We start from the raw sequence: 12755 nt of genomic DNA, 5'->3' as shown, positions 1-12755 counted from the left end.
TGGTGGTGGGGGAGTCCAGAACAAGGGGGCATAACCTTAAAATTAGAGCTAGGCTGTTCAGGGGTGATGTCAGGAAGCACTTCTTCACACAAAGGGTAGTGGAAATCTGGAACTCTCTCCCTCAAATGCTGTTGAGGCTGGGCGTCAATTGACAATTTCAAAGCTGAGATTGATCGATTTTTGTTAGGCAATGGTATTAAGGGTTACAGATCCAAGGTGGGTAGATGGAGTTACAATACAGATCAGCAGTGTTCTAATTGAATGGTGGAACAGGTTCGAGGGGCTGAATGGCCTTCTCCTGTTCCTATGTTCCAGTCAACATCTAGTCGATCATGGAAGGCATCGCAGCCAAGCCTGTGAAATTTGTCCATGAACTTTCCAGGGTGGGGGGCAGGGCGCACAGGTAATTGGACATAATGACCCAAGGATGCTGGAGGTTATTTCGGCCAAAGGGTGAAAACAGGCGCTAAATGGGTGCAGTGCTAATAAGACACACCTGTTTGAAAGTCTGGATTTAGCACACAATTTTGGTCCGAATTGCTGATTATCATAATTTGAACTTGCCGGAGGTACTAAACAGAAACCTGTAAGTTTAGCACTCAGGTTCTGATTAAAAGCAATTTTCGTGGAGCACTCACTTCCAGTGAAGGTGTGGAGTGCTCTGGCTGGCACACAACGGCACATTGCAGGATGGCTCAGGGACAGAGGGAAAGGGCGCACAGGTTCTCGGACGTGGCAGTGGAGGTCCTGGTGGAGGAGGTCCAGGGGAGGAGGGGTGTCCTGTACCCGCAGGGGGGCCACCTCGCCCTGCTGTCCCTCACTCCTGCAGCAGATGGTGCTGCTCTGCCTGGCCTCATGTCCTCCTCCCATTTCTCCTCCAGGCCAAGGGGGACCCCGAGCAAGATGCCCATGACCAAGCACTCCCTTTCTCCTGGTGACTCCTATAAGGTGTCCAATGAGGTGGAGTAGCACAGAACACCTCAGAGAATTTCTGTAAAAAAAATTTGCCAGAGTGTTGGTGAAGTCTTAACAAAGTGTCTCAGAAAGTCGCTGATGTGTTTCTGAGGCCTTCTTCACAGGTTCAGCAGCAAATCAACATGAAATGGTGAGCATCCCTTTAAGTAGCGCTTGAAATCCACATCAACACCGTGTTTACTCGCAAACAGCTGGTCGCTGTTCCTCTTTTGATTCAGCTGGTCGCTGTTAGGAGAGGGCGTTATGGCAAGTGCTAGCCACCAAAATGCCGTGCAGCCTTGTTAATGAGCGCTAGCAGGCATTTGAAGTGGTAATCAGCCCCTTAACGATCCTCCCGGCTGGCCGTTCCGAGCGCGCGCTTCAATTCCTTTACCAAGATGGCGTCTTGCGCTAAATGCGGGCTAAACCGGCGTTTCAGCTCAAGACCTCCATCGTGGCCACCTCGGAGGATCGTTGGCGCCTGAACGCGCTGCCGAAAATCCCCCCCCACCTCCCCGGCTGGGTCCAATGGAACTCCCCACTTCATCCATCCAAGACTGCTGCCCTGGCTGAGCTCAGCTCAGTCAGCACAGACAGGATAACAAACCTCGGACCTTCTGATCCGTGTGGCGTCGTGCCAAACCAAATGGTGTCTGCGGAGCCTGTAGTGCTGTGTAGCTTCCAGCCTGTCGGCTATTTGCAGCCTGTCATTCCTGATTTACTGTAAATGTTAATGAAAACTCACCAGAGACTTGCAGTTAAACACTAAGAGCTTCGATGCAGAGTTTTACCACTCTGTTCATTATGTATTAGGCAGCAATTTGCAAATGGACATACTTTATGGCTGAATTAATTTTCTCAAGGAAACTATGAGACACCCCAATTATGATTTCATAACGCATTATTTATTGATCGTGCTTCTCATTTGAAGAGGGCTCCCCAAAGGCTCTCAAATTTAAAGGCTGGAGCTCATCATCACTATTTCTAAGCCCAGTCTGGCAAGTTAAATTCGGTGAAAGGAATGTGCGTGTTTGAAACATAAAATTACGAGAAGCAAAATTGGAAATATATTGCCTGTTCGTAATTTGATGTTTTTAATCACTTACAAATTCAATTATTTTTCAAATTTCCCTCATGTTATTCTGATGCCTGTCTGAGAAGGCCGAGAGGAGGGCACCCTGAGCCCAGGACTCTGCCAATGCTACCTCCGAGCTGTGCTTGGTGCTTCAGATCAGTTGTTGCGAGGTCCACGTCTACCCTAATGCCTTCTCTCTGAGTGTGCACCTGGGTAACTATTCAGTGTCTATAATCTTATATCAAAACAATAAAACTCCGCATGCAATTTTAGACATTTAATTCCAAACTCTGGGAAATCATCTACTTTTTCATTTGTTTTATAGATCTATCACTGCCGGATATTTCTTGTTTTTTTTTGAACGTGTAGGGTGTTTCTCTTCCGTCCCCCCTCTTCCCATCTCTCAGTTGGTAAGCTCGGCTTGTAACTGAGCTATACTTCCCAGACAGTCACCGGTTCAACCTCTGGTCTCTACTAGGGTAGCAACAGAATTATTACAACTGACCTTTGTGCTCTGGGCTAGGGAGAGGGTTAAAAATTATATGGTATTTACAGCACAGAAACAGACCATTCGGCCCAACTGGTCTATGCCAGCTTTTATGCTCCACACGAGCCTCCTCCCACCTTACTTCATCTCACCCTGTCAGCATATCATGTTCAAGACAGGAGGCCAAATGGAAAGCTGTGAAAATTGGAAGATAAAGAAATTGCGGGAAGATGTGGGAGGATAAAATCGCCTGTACACTGCAGGAACAACAGCCATGAAGGCGTTCAGAGTCTCAAAAAGTTTGTTTGGCACAAAGAAACCGATTGAAAATCAGAGTGTGCAATCACTTGGGTGTTAGAAGGGGTGACTAAAAGCTTGGTCAAAGCGTTGGGTTTTAAGGAGGGTATTTAAAGGTAATCTTCACTTCTCTCTGCAAGGTTTCATCTCACACAATCCATAAGGTGGAGTGTGCAAATTGAAACTCTGACAGAAGGAATGTTTCCGTGTACTTGTTCTCGGGGGGGGGGGGGGGGGGGGTTGGTGGTGGTGTCGGTTACATTGGCAGGGCTGCACTTGTTGCTCACCTCCAATCACCCAGAGAAGGTGGTGCTGGTGGTTGTGGTCCTTCTCCTCGAGCTGCTGCAGTCCACGTGGCGATGGTGCTTGGTAGGGAAGGGGTACAAAGACCAACTTTACCGATGAGGCTCCTTGGTACCTGCCCTCCTGTATGCTTCAGAGACATGGACCATGTACAGCAGGCACCTCAAAGCACTGGAGAGGTACCACCAACGCTGCCTCCGCAATATCCTGCAAATCCATTGGCAGGATAGGTGCACCAACATCAGTGTTCTTGCTCAGGCCAACATCCCCGGCAACGAAGCTTTGACCACGCTCGATCAACTCCGATGGATGGGCCACATCGTCCGCATGCCCGATACGAGACTCCCAAAGCAAGCGCTCTACTCGGTGCTCCGACGCGGCAAGAGAGCCCCAGGTAGGCAGAGGAAACGTTTCAAGGACACCCTCAAAGTGCAACATCCCCACCGACACCTGGGAATCCCTGGCCCAATACCGCACAAAGTGGAGGAGTAGCATCCAGGAAGGCGCCGAACACCTCGCGTCTCTTAGCCGGGAGCAAGCGGAGGCCAAGCGCAAACATCGGAAGGAGCGCATGTCAACCCAAGCACCCCACCCACCCGCCCCTTCAACCACCGTCTGCCCCACCTGTGACAGAGACTGTAGGTCCCGCATTGGACTCACCAGTCACCCGAGAACTCATTTCTAGTGTGGAAGCAAGTCATCCTCAGTTCCAAGGGACTGCCTAAGAAGAAGAGAAGACAGTGTGAAACATAGAAGATAGGAGCAGGAGTAGGCCATTCGGCCCCTCGAGCCTGCTCCGCCATTCAATGCGATCATGGCTGATCATCCAAATTCAGTACCCGGTCCCTGCTTTCTCCCCATACCCCTTGATCCTTTTAGCCTTAAGAAATATATCCAACTCCTTCTTGAATATATTTAATGTATTGGCCTCTACTGCCTTCTGTGGTAGAGAATTCCACAGGTTCACCACTCTCTGGGTGAAGAAATTCCTCCTCATCTCTGTCCTAAATGGTCTACCCCTTATCCTTAGACTGTGACCCCTGGTTCTGGACTCCCCGACCATCGGGAACATCCTTCCTGCATCTAGTCTGTCCAGTCCTGTCAGAATTTTATAAGTTTCAATGAGATCCCCTCTCATTCTTCTAAACTCCAGCGAGTACAAGCCCAATCGACCCAATCTCTCCTCATACGTCATTCCTGCAATCCCAGGTATCAGCCTGGCGATTCTTCGCTGCACTCCTTCCATGGCAAGAACATCCTTCCTCAGATAAGGTGACCAAAACTGCACACAATACTCAAGATGTGGTCTCACCAAGACCCTGTATAACTACAGCAAGACATCCTTGTTCCTGTACTCAAACCCTCTTGCTACGAAGGCCAACATGCCATTTCCCTTCTTAACCGCCTGCTGCACCTGCATGCTTACCTTCATCGACTGGTGCACAAGGACAGCCAGGTCTCGTTGCACTTCTGCTTCTCCCAATCTATTGCCATTCAGATAATAATCTGCCTTCCTGTTTTTGCCACCAAAGTGGATAACCTCACATTTATCCACATTATATTGCATCTGCCATGCTTTTGCCCAATCACCCAACCTGTCCAAATCATCCTGGAGTTTCTCGGCATCCTCCTCACAGCACACACGCCCACTCAGCTTTGTGTCGTCTGCAAATTTGGAGGTATTACATCTAGTTCCCTTGTCTAGATCATTAATATATATTGTGAATAGCTGGGGCCCAAGGAGCGATCCCTGCGGTACCCCACTAGTCACTGCCTGCCACTCGGAAAAAGACCTGTTTATTCCAACTCTTTGCTTTCTGTCTGCCAACCAGTTCTCTATCCAAGTCAATTCCTTGCCCCCAATCCCATGTGCCTTAACTTTACACGCTAATCTCTTATGCGGGACCTTATCAAAAGCCTTCTGAAAGTCCAAATACACCACATCCACTGGTTCTCCCTTATCTATTTTACCAGTTACATCCTCAAAAAATTCCAGTAGATTAGTCAAGCACGATTTACCTTTTGTAAATCCATGTTGACTTTGTCCGATCCTGTCACTGTTTTCCAAATGCTCTGCTATCACATCTTTTATAATGGACTCTAGCATTTTCCCCACTACCGATGTCAGGCTTACTGGTCTGTAATTCCGTGTTTTCTCTCTACCACCTTTTTTGAATAGTGGGGTAACATTAGCTACCCTCCAATCCATGGATACTGTTCCAGATTCCATCGAATGCTGGAAGATGATCAGCAAAGCATCAACTATTTCTAGGGCCACTTCCTTAAGTACCCTAGGATGTAGATTATCAGGCCCTGGGGATTTATCGGCCTTCAATCCCATCAATTTCCCGAACACCATTTCCCTACAAATAGTGACTTCTTTCAATTCCTCCCTTTCATCAGACCCTATGTTCCCTGACATCTCTGGGAGGTTATTTGTGTCCTCCTTTGTGAAGACAGAACCAAAATATGTATTTAATTGGTCTGCCATTTCTTTGTTCCCCATTATAAATTCCCCTGATTCTGTCTGCAAGGGACCTACGCTTGACTTCACCAATCTTTTTCTCTTCACATATCTATAAAAGCTTTTACAGTCAGTTTTTATGTTCCCTGCAAGCGTACTCTCATATTCTATTTTCCCTTTCTTAATTAATCCCTTTGTCCTCCTTTGTTGAATCCTAAACTGCTCCCAATCCTCAGGTTTACTGCTTTTTCTGGCCAATTTATATGTCTTCTCCTTGGATCTTATGCTATCCCTAATTTCCCTTGTTAGCCACGGTTGAGTCACCATTTTTGTTTTATTTTTATGCCAAACTGGGATGAACAAATTCTGTAGTTCATCCATGCGGCCTTTGAATGTTTGCCATTGCCTATCCACTGTCAACTCTTTGAGTGACATTCCCCAATCAATCCTACCCAACTCGTGCCTCAGACCATCGTAGTTTCCTTCATTTAAATTTAGGACCCTAGTCTCTGAGTCGACTACTTCATTCTCCATCTTAATGAAGAATTCTATCATATTCTGATCGCTATGACCCAAGGGGCCTCGTACAACATAAGAACATAAGAAATAGGAGCAGGAGTAGGCCAATCGGCCCCTTGAGCCTGCTCCGCCATTCAATAAGATCATGGCTGATCTGATCCTAACCGCCAATCTACTATCACAGAACCATCTCCTGAATCTAACAGAATTAGACACATGAAATAGGAGCAGGATCAGGCTACACGGCCCCTGGGCCCGCTCCGCTACCCACAGGGCCATGTCCAATCCAAACCTAGACTCATGTCCAAATTCCTGCCCGCTCCCCGTAACCCTTAATTCCCTTTACTTCTAGGAAACTGTCTATTTCTGTTTTAAATTTATGTAATGATGTAGCTTCTACAGCTTTTTGGGGCAGCATATTCTATGGACCTACCACCCTCTGAGTGAAGTAGTTCCTCCTCATCTCAGTTTTGAAAGAGCAGCCCCTTATTCTAAGCCCCTAGTTCTAGTTTCACCCATCATCGGGAACATCCACCCCGCATCCACCCGATCCAACCCCTTCACAATCTTATATGTTTCAATAAGATCGCCTCTCATTCTTCTGAACTCCAATGAGTAGAGTCCCAATCTACTCAACCTCTCCTCATATGTCCATCCCCTCATCCCCGGGATTACCCGAGTGAACCTTCTTTGTACTGACTCGAGAGCAAGTATGTCTTTTCTTAAGTATGGACACCAAAACTGTATGCAGTATTCCAGGTGCGGTCTCACCAATACCTTGTACAACTGAAGCAATACCTCCCTATTTTTATATTCTATCCCCCTAGCAATGAAAGCCAACATTTCATTGGCCTTCTTAATCACTTGCTGCACCTGCATACTAACCTTTTGAGTTTCGTGCACCAGGACCCCCTGATCCCTTTGTACTTCAGTACTTTCCAGTTTCTTGCCATTAAGATAATAACTTGCTCTACGATTTTTCCTGCCAAAGTGCATAACCTCACACTTTCCAGTATTGTATTCCATCTGCCAAATCTCTGCCCACTTACTTAGCCTGTCTATGTCCCCTTGCAGGTTTTTTATGTCCTCCTCACTCACTACTTTCCCTCCCATCTTAGTATCATCTGCAAACTTTGATATGTTACACTCGGTCCCCTCCTCCAAATCGTTAATATAGATTGTAAAGAGTTGGGGACCCAGCACTGACCCCTGCGGAACACCACTAGTTACTGATTGCCAGTCTGAGAATGAACCATTTATCCCAACTCTCTGCCTTCTGTTAGATAGCCAATCCTCTATCCATGCCAGAATATTACCCCCAATCCCGTGATTTTTTATCTTAAGCAATAATCTTTTGTGTGGCACCTTGTCAAATGCCTTTTGGAAGTCTAAATACACTACGTCCACTGGTTCCCCTTTATCTACCCTATATGTTACTTCCTCAAAGAACTCCAGCAAATTTGTCAAACATGACTTCCCCTTCATAAAACCATGCTGACTTTGTCCTATTAAATTATGTTTATCCAAATGCCCTGTTACTGTCTCCTTAATAATGGACTCCAAAATTTTACCTACCACAGATGTTAGGCTAACCGGTCTATAGTTTCCAGCCTTCTGTCTACTGCCCTTTTTAAATAAGGGTATTACATTAGCAGTTTTCCAGTGTGCCGGGACCTTTGCTGAGTCCAGGGAGTTTTGGAAAATTATTACTAATGCATCCACAATCCCTACCGTCACTTCCCTCAAGACCCTAGGATGTAAGCCATCAGGTCCAGGTGATTTATCCGCCTTGAGTCCCATTATTTTACCGAGTACCACTTCCTTAGTGATTTTGATCATGTTTAGCTCCTCCCTGCCTATAGCCCCCTGTTTGTCCAGTGTTGGGATATTCTTAGTGTCCTCTACTGTAAAGACTGATACAAAATATTCATTCAGTGTTTTTGCCATCTCCATATTTCCCACCATTAATTTCCCGGTCTCATCCTCTAAGGGACCAACATTTACTTTAGCCACCCTTTTTCTTTTTATATAACTATAAAAACTCTTACTATCTGTTTTTATATTTTTTGCTAATTTACTTTCATAATCTATCTTCCCTTTCTTAATCAATCTTTTTGTTATTTTTTGCTGTCTTTTAAAGTTTTCCCAATCCTCTATCCTCCCACTAGATTTGGCTACCTTATATGCACTTGTTTTTAGTCGAATACTATCCTTAATTTCTTTACTTAGCCACGGATGGCTGTCTTTTCTTTTACACCCTTTTCTTCTCAGTGGAATATATATTTTTTGGAAGTTGTAAAATAACTCCTTAAATGTACACCACTGATCATGTATCGTCTTACCCTTTAATCTATTTTCCCAATCCACTCTACTCAATTCCGCTCTCATACCTTCATAGTCTCCTTTATTCAAGCTTAGCATGCTTGTTTGAGATCCAACCTTCTCACCCTCTAATTGAATATGGAATTCAACCATGTTATGGTCACTCATTCCAAGGGGATCCTTTACTAGGACATTTTTAATTAATCCTCTCTCGTTACACAGGACCAGATCTAAGGTTGCTTGCCCCCTGGTCAGTTCAGTTACATACTGCTCAAGAAACCCATCCCTAATACACTCAATGAACTCATCCTCAAGGCAGCCCTGCCCAATTTGATTTGTCCAATTAATATGATAGTTAAAATCCCCCATAATTTTAGATGTTCCCTTATTACAAGCCTCAACTATTTCCTGATTGATACTCCGTCCAACAGAGTTGCAACTGTTCGGAGGCCTATAGACTACACCCACTAGTGTTTTTTTCCCCTTATTATTCCTTATCTCCACCCAAACTGTTTCATTATCCTGATCTTTTGACCCAATATCATTTCTCTGTATTACAGTGATTCCTTCCTTTATTAACATAGCCACCCCACCTCCCCTTCCTTCCTGCCTGTCCTTCCTGATCGTTAAATAACCTGGTATGTTTAATTCCCAGGCATTGTCACCCTGCAGCCATGTTTCTGTAATGGCCACAAGATCATACCCATATGTAGTTATTTGTGCCATTAACTTGTCTATTTTGTTACGAATGCTACGTGCATTCAGATAGAGAACTTTCAAATATGTTTTGTGACACTTAGTTCCTGCTTTTGCCCTTTTTATTACTTTACCTTTTACTCCATACCTTCTGCCCCTTCCTGACACGCTCTGGTTTTTAATTTCCCCACTGCTACCTAATCTATGACCTTCTCTGTTGTCATTTTTATTATTTGCTCTCTAGGAACCTCCCCCCCGCTAGTTAGTTTAAAGCCCTCTCTACAGCCCTAGTTATATGATCCGCCAGGGCTCTAGTCCCAGCACTGGCCAAGTGAAGCCCGTCCCAACGGAACAGCTCCCTCCTGCCCCAGTACTGGTGTCCCAGGAAGCAAAACCCATTTCTCCCACACCAGTCTTTGAGCCACGCATTTAACTCTCTAATTTTATTTGTCCTAGCCAAATTCGCTCGTGGCTCAGGTAATAATCCAGAGATTATTACCCTTGAGGTTCTGTTTTTTAATTTGACCCCTAGCTGCTCATACTCCTTTAACAGAACCGGCTTCCTAGTCCTATCTACGTCGTTTGTACCAACATGGACCACGACAACTGGATCCACCCCCTCCTACTGCAAGTTTCTTTCCAGCCCAGAGGAAATGTCCTTAACCCTGGCACCGGGTAGGCAACACAGCCTTCGGGACTCTCGCTCTCGGCTGCAGAGAACTCTTCTATCCCCCTAATAATACTATCCCCTACCACTACAACATTTCTATTTACTCCCCCCTCTTGAATGGCCCCCTGTTCCACGGTGCTGTGGCCAGGTTGCTCATCCTCCCTGCAGTCCCTGCTCCTGTCCCCACAGGGAGTAAGAACCTCGAACCTGTTGGACAAGAGCAAGGGCTGCGGCTCCTCCAACACTACCTCCTGGATCCCTGTACGTGCCTCACTCGTAGTCACACCGTCCTGTCCCTGACCATGGGCTACATCTGAATTAATTAACTTCATAGGTGTGACCACCTCCTGAAACACAGAGTCCAGGTACTTCTCCCCCTCCCTGATGTATCGCAGTGTCTGAAGCTCAGACTCCAGCTCATCAACACGGAGCTGGAGTTCCTGTAGCAGCAGACACTTGTCACAGACGTAATCACCGTGAGCCTCAATGGGGTCCACTGGCTCCCACATCTCGCAACAGTAACACATCACCTGCTCCATTCTATGTAATTAATTACATTTTTTATTGTTAGTTATGGACACCCTCTGCCCGATTTTAGATGTTAGTGTCCCCTTTAATTAATTGGATTTAAATTAAATCAATCCCTCTAATTACACCAGTTAAATGGTTTACCAACAGTCACTCTGCACCAGAAAGGCCTTATTAACTACAACCCACAGAGTTAAAGTTTGAAAAGAGCACCTAACACCCCACTTACCCTAACTCACACTTACCCAAACTCACAGCACTCTCTGCTGACTCGCACTCAATGCTTGCTCACACTAGCACTGGTCTTTTTATACTGTTTGTTTGTTTACAGCCAAATGAGTCACCCCTGCTGATTGGTTAGAAAACTGGTTTCCACTGCCTGCTGTGCCAATTTACTCCTACTGCAGTGTAAGCTTGTTTTACTCTTCTTAAACCAACAGAATCCCAAATATTTAACTTTTCCCCTTTACTTAAACTGCTTAAGTAATCTTATCAAGAATGATTTAAAGAGAAATAACAATTAAAGAACTCTCACACTTACCCAAACTCACAGCACTCTCTGCTGACTCACACCCAGTGCTTGCTCGCACTAGGACTGGTCTTTTTATACTGTTTGTTTGTTTACAGCCAAATGAGTCACCCCTGCTGATTGGTTAGAAAACTTGTTTCCACTGCCTGCTGTACAACAAGATTGCTAATTAATCCTTTCTCGTTACATAATACCCAGTATAAGATGGCCTGATCTCTGGTTGGTTCCTCGACATATTGGTCCAGGAAACCATCCCTTAAACACTCCAGGAATTCCTCCTCCACAGTATTGTTACTAATTTGGTTAGCCCAATCTATATGTGGATTAAAGTCACCCATGATGACTGCTGTGCCCTTATTGCACGCTTCTCTAATTTCCCTTTTAATGCCATCCCCAACCTCCGCATTAACGTTTTCTGCCCCTTGGTATTTTTCAGTTCTACCCATACAGATTCCACATCATCAGAGCTAATATCCTTCCTTACAATTGTGTTAATCCCCTCTTTAACCAGTAATGCTACCCCACCTCCCTTTCCTTTTTGCCTATCTTTCCTGAATATTGAATACCCCTGGATGTTGAGTTCCCAGCCTTGGTCACCCTGGAGCCTTGTTTCCGTAATCCCTATCATATCATATTCGTTTACCTCTATTTGCGCAGCTAATTCATCCACCTTATTACGAATGCTCCTCGCATTAAGACACAAAGCCTTCAGGCTTGCTTTTTTAACGCTCTCACACCTATTAGAATTATTATTTACTGTGGCCATGTTTGATTTAAACCGTTGATTTCTCTGACTGCCACTTTTGTTTTTCTCCTTCATATCTTTTGCTTTTATCCTCGTTTCCCTTTCCTCTGTCCCCTTGCTCAGGTTCCCAACCCCCTGCCATTTTAGTTTATACCCTCCCCCAGAGCACTAGCAAACACTCCCCCTAGGACATCGGTCCCAGCCCTGCCCAGGTGCAAACCGTCTGGTTTGAACTGGTCCCACCTCCCCCAGAACCGGTTCCAATGTCCCAGGAATTTGAATCCCTCCCCCTTGCACCATTCCTCTAGCCACGTATTCATCTGAAATATCCTTCTATTTCTACTCTGACTAGCACGTGGCACTGGTAGCAATCCTGAGATTACTACCTTTGAGGTGAAGGAGTGAATGAGTGTCCTTTGCTGGCCCGAGGGGCAACTCATCACTTAATGGAGGATCTAGCAGCATGAAGGGCAAATGCGTTATAAATCACCACAGTCTCCACAACCCACCCCACTCGGAAAGGATGTGAGGAAGAAAGTATCCAACTTGAAGAAAAGTGCCTAAGTAAGTAATGAGGATTACCACTAATGTCACATGACCATATTTGTTATGACTGTCAATGGCACTGCTATATATGGGTATGATTGTCAATTATTGAAATAAATGCCAATTATTCTATTTTGGTATACATGCTGTGCTTGGATTATAAAACCTCTTCTGCGCCATTTAAGATTTTTTTTTCCTTCGGTTTCCTGGGATTTTTCCACGGGAAAAAAAAAACATTTCCCCACAAATCCCATACACTTAACGAAAAATTACAAATTCATATAAAATCGCAAACAGACACTACCTCCTAAAGCAGGAAAAAATCAGTACAATTCTTCTTGTTCAAAAAGCACAAAATCTAGGCCAAAGAAACACTGAAAAATGTTATTGCGAGAGGCTTTGAAGAAAACGAGCGCATGTTTTTACTGTCGCATTGGAGCTTTCAGCTTTTCAGGAAGGTTAAACTAGCCTCGGCGGATGTGGAGTTACACAACATGGAAGAAACACTTCCATTTTAACAAGTACTGAATTGCATCTCAGCAGTTCTCACTGCTCAAAAATTAAAAAGACGAAAACTGAACAACAAAATATGTGAGAGAACAGCTTTTAAAAAAAAATTG

The sequence above is a fragment of the Somniosus microcephalus genome, chromosome 21, assembly GCF_052327205.1.
Source record: "Somniosus microcephalus isolate GS21.2 chromosome 21, FLI_Smic_1.0, whole genome shotgun sequence".
Lineage (NCBI taxonomy): Eukaryota > Metazoa > Chordata > Chondrichthyes > Squaliformes > Somniosidae > Somniosus > Somniosus microcephalus.
This window is presented reverse-complemented; position numbering follows the sequence as displayed.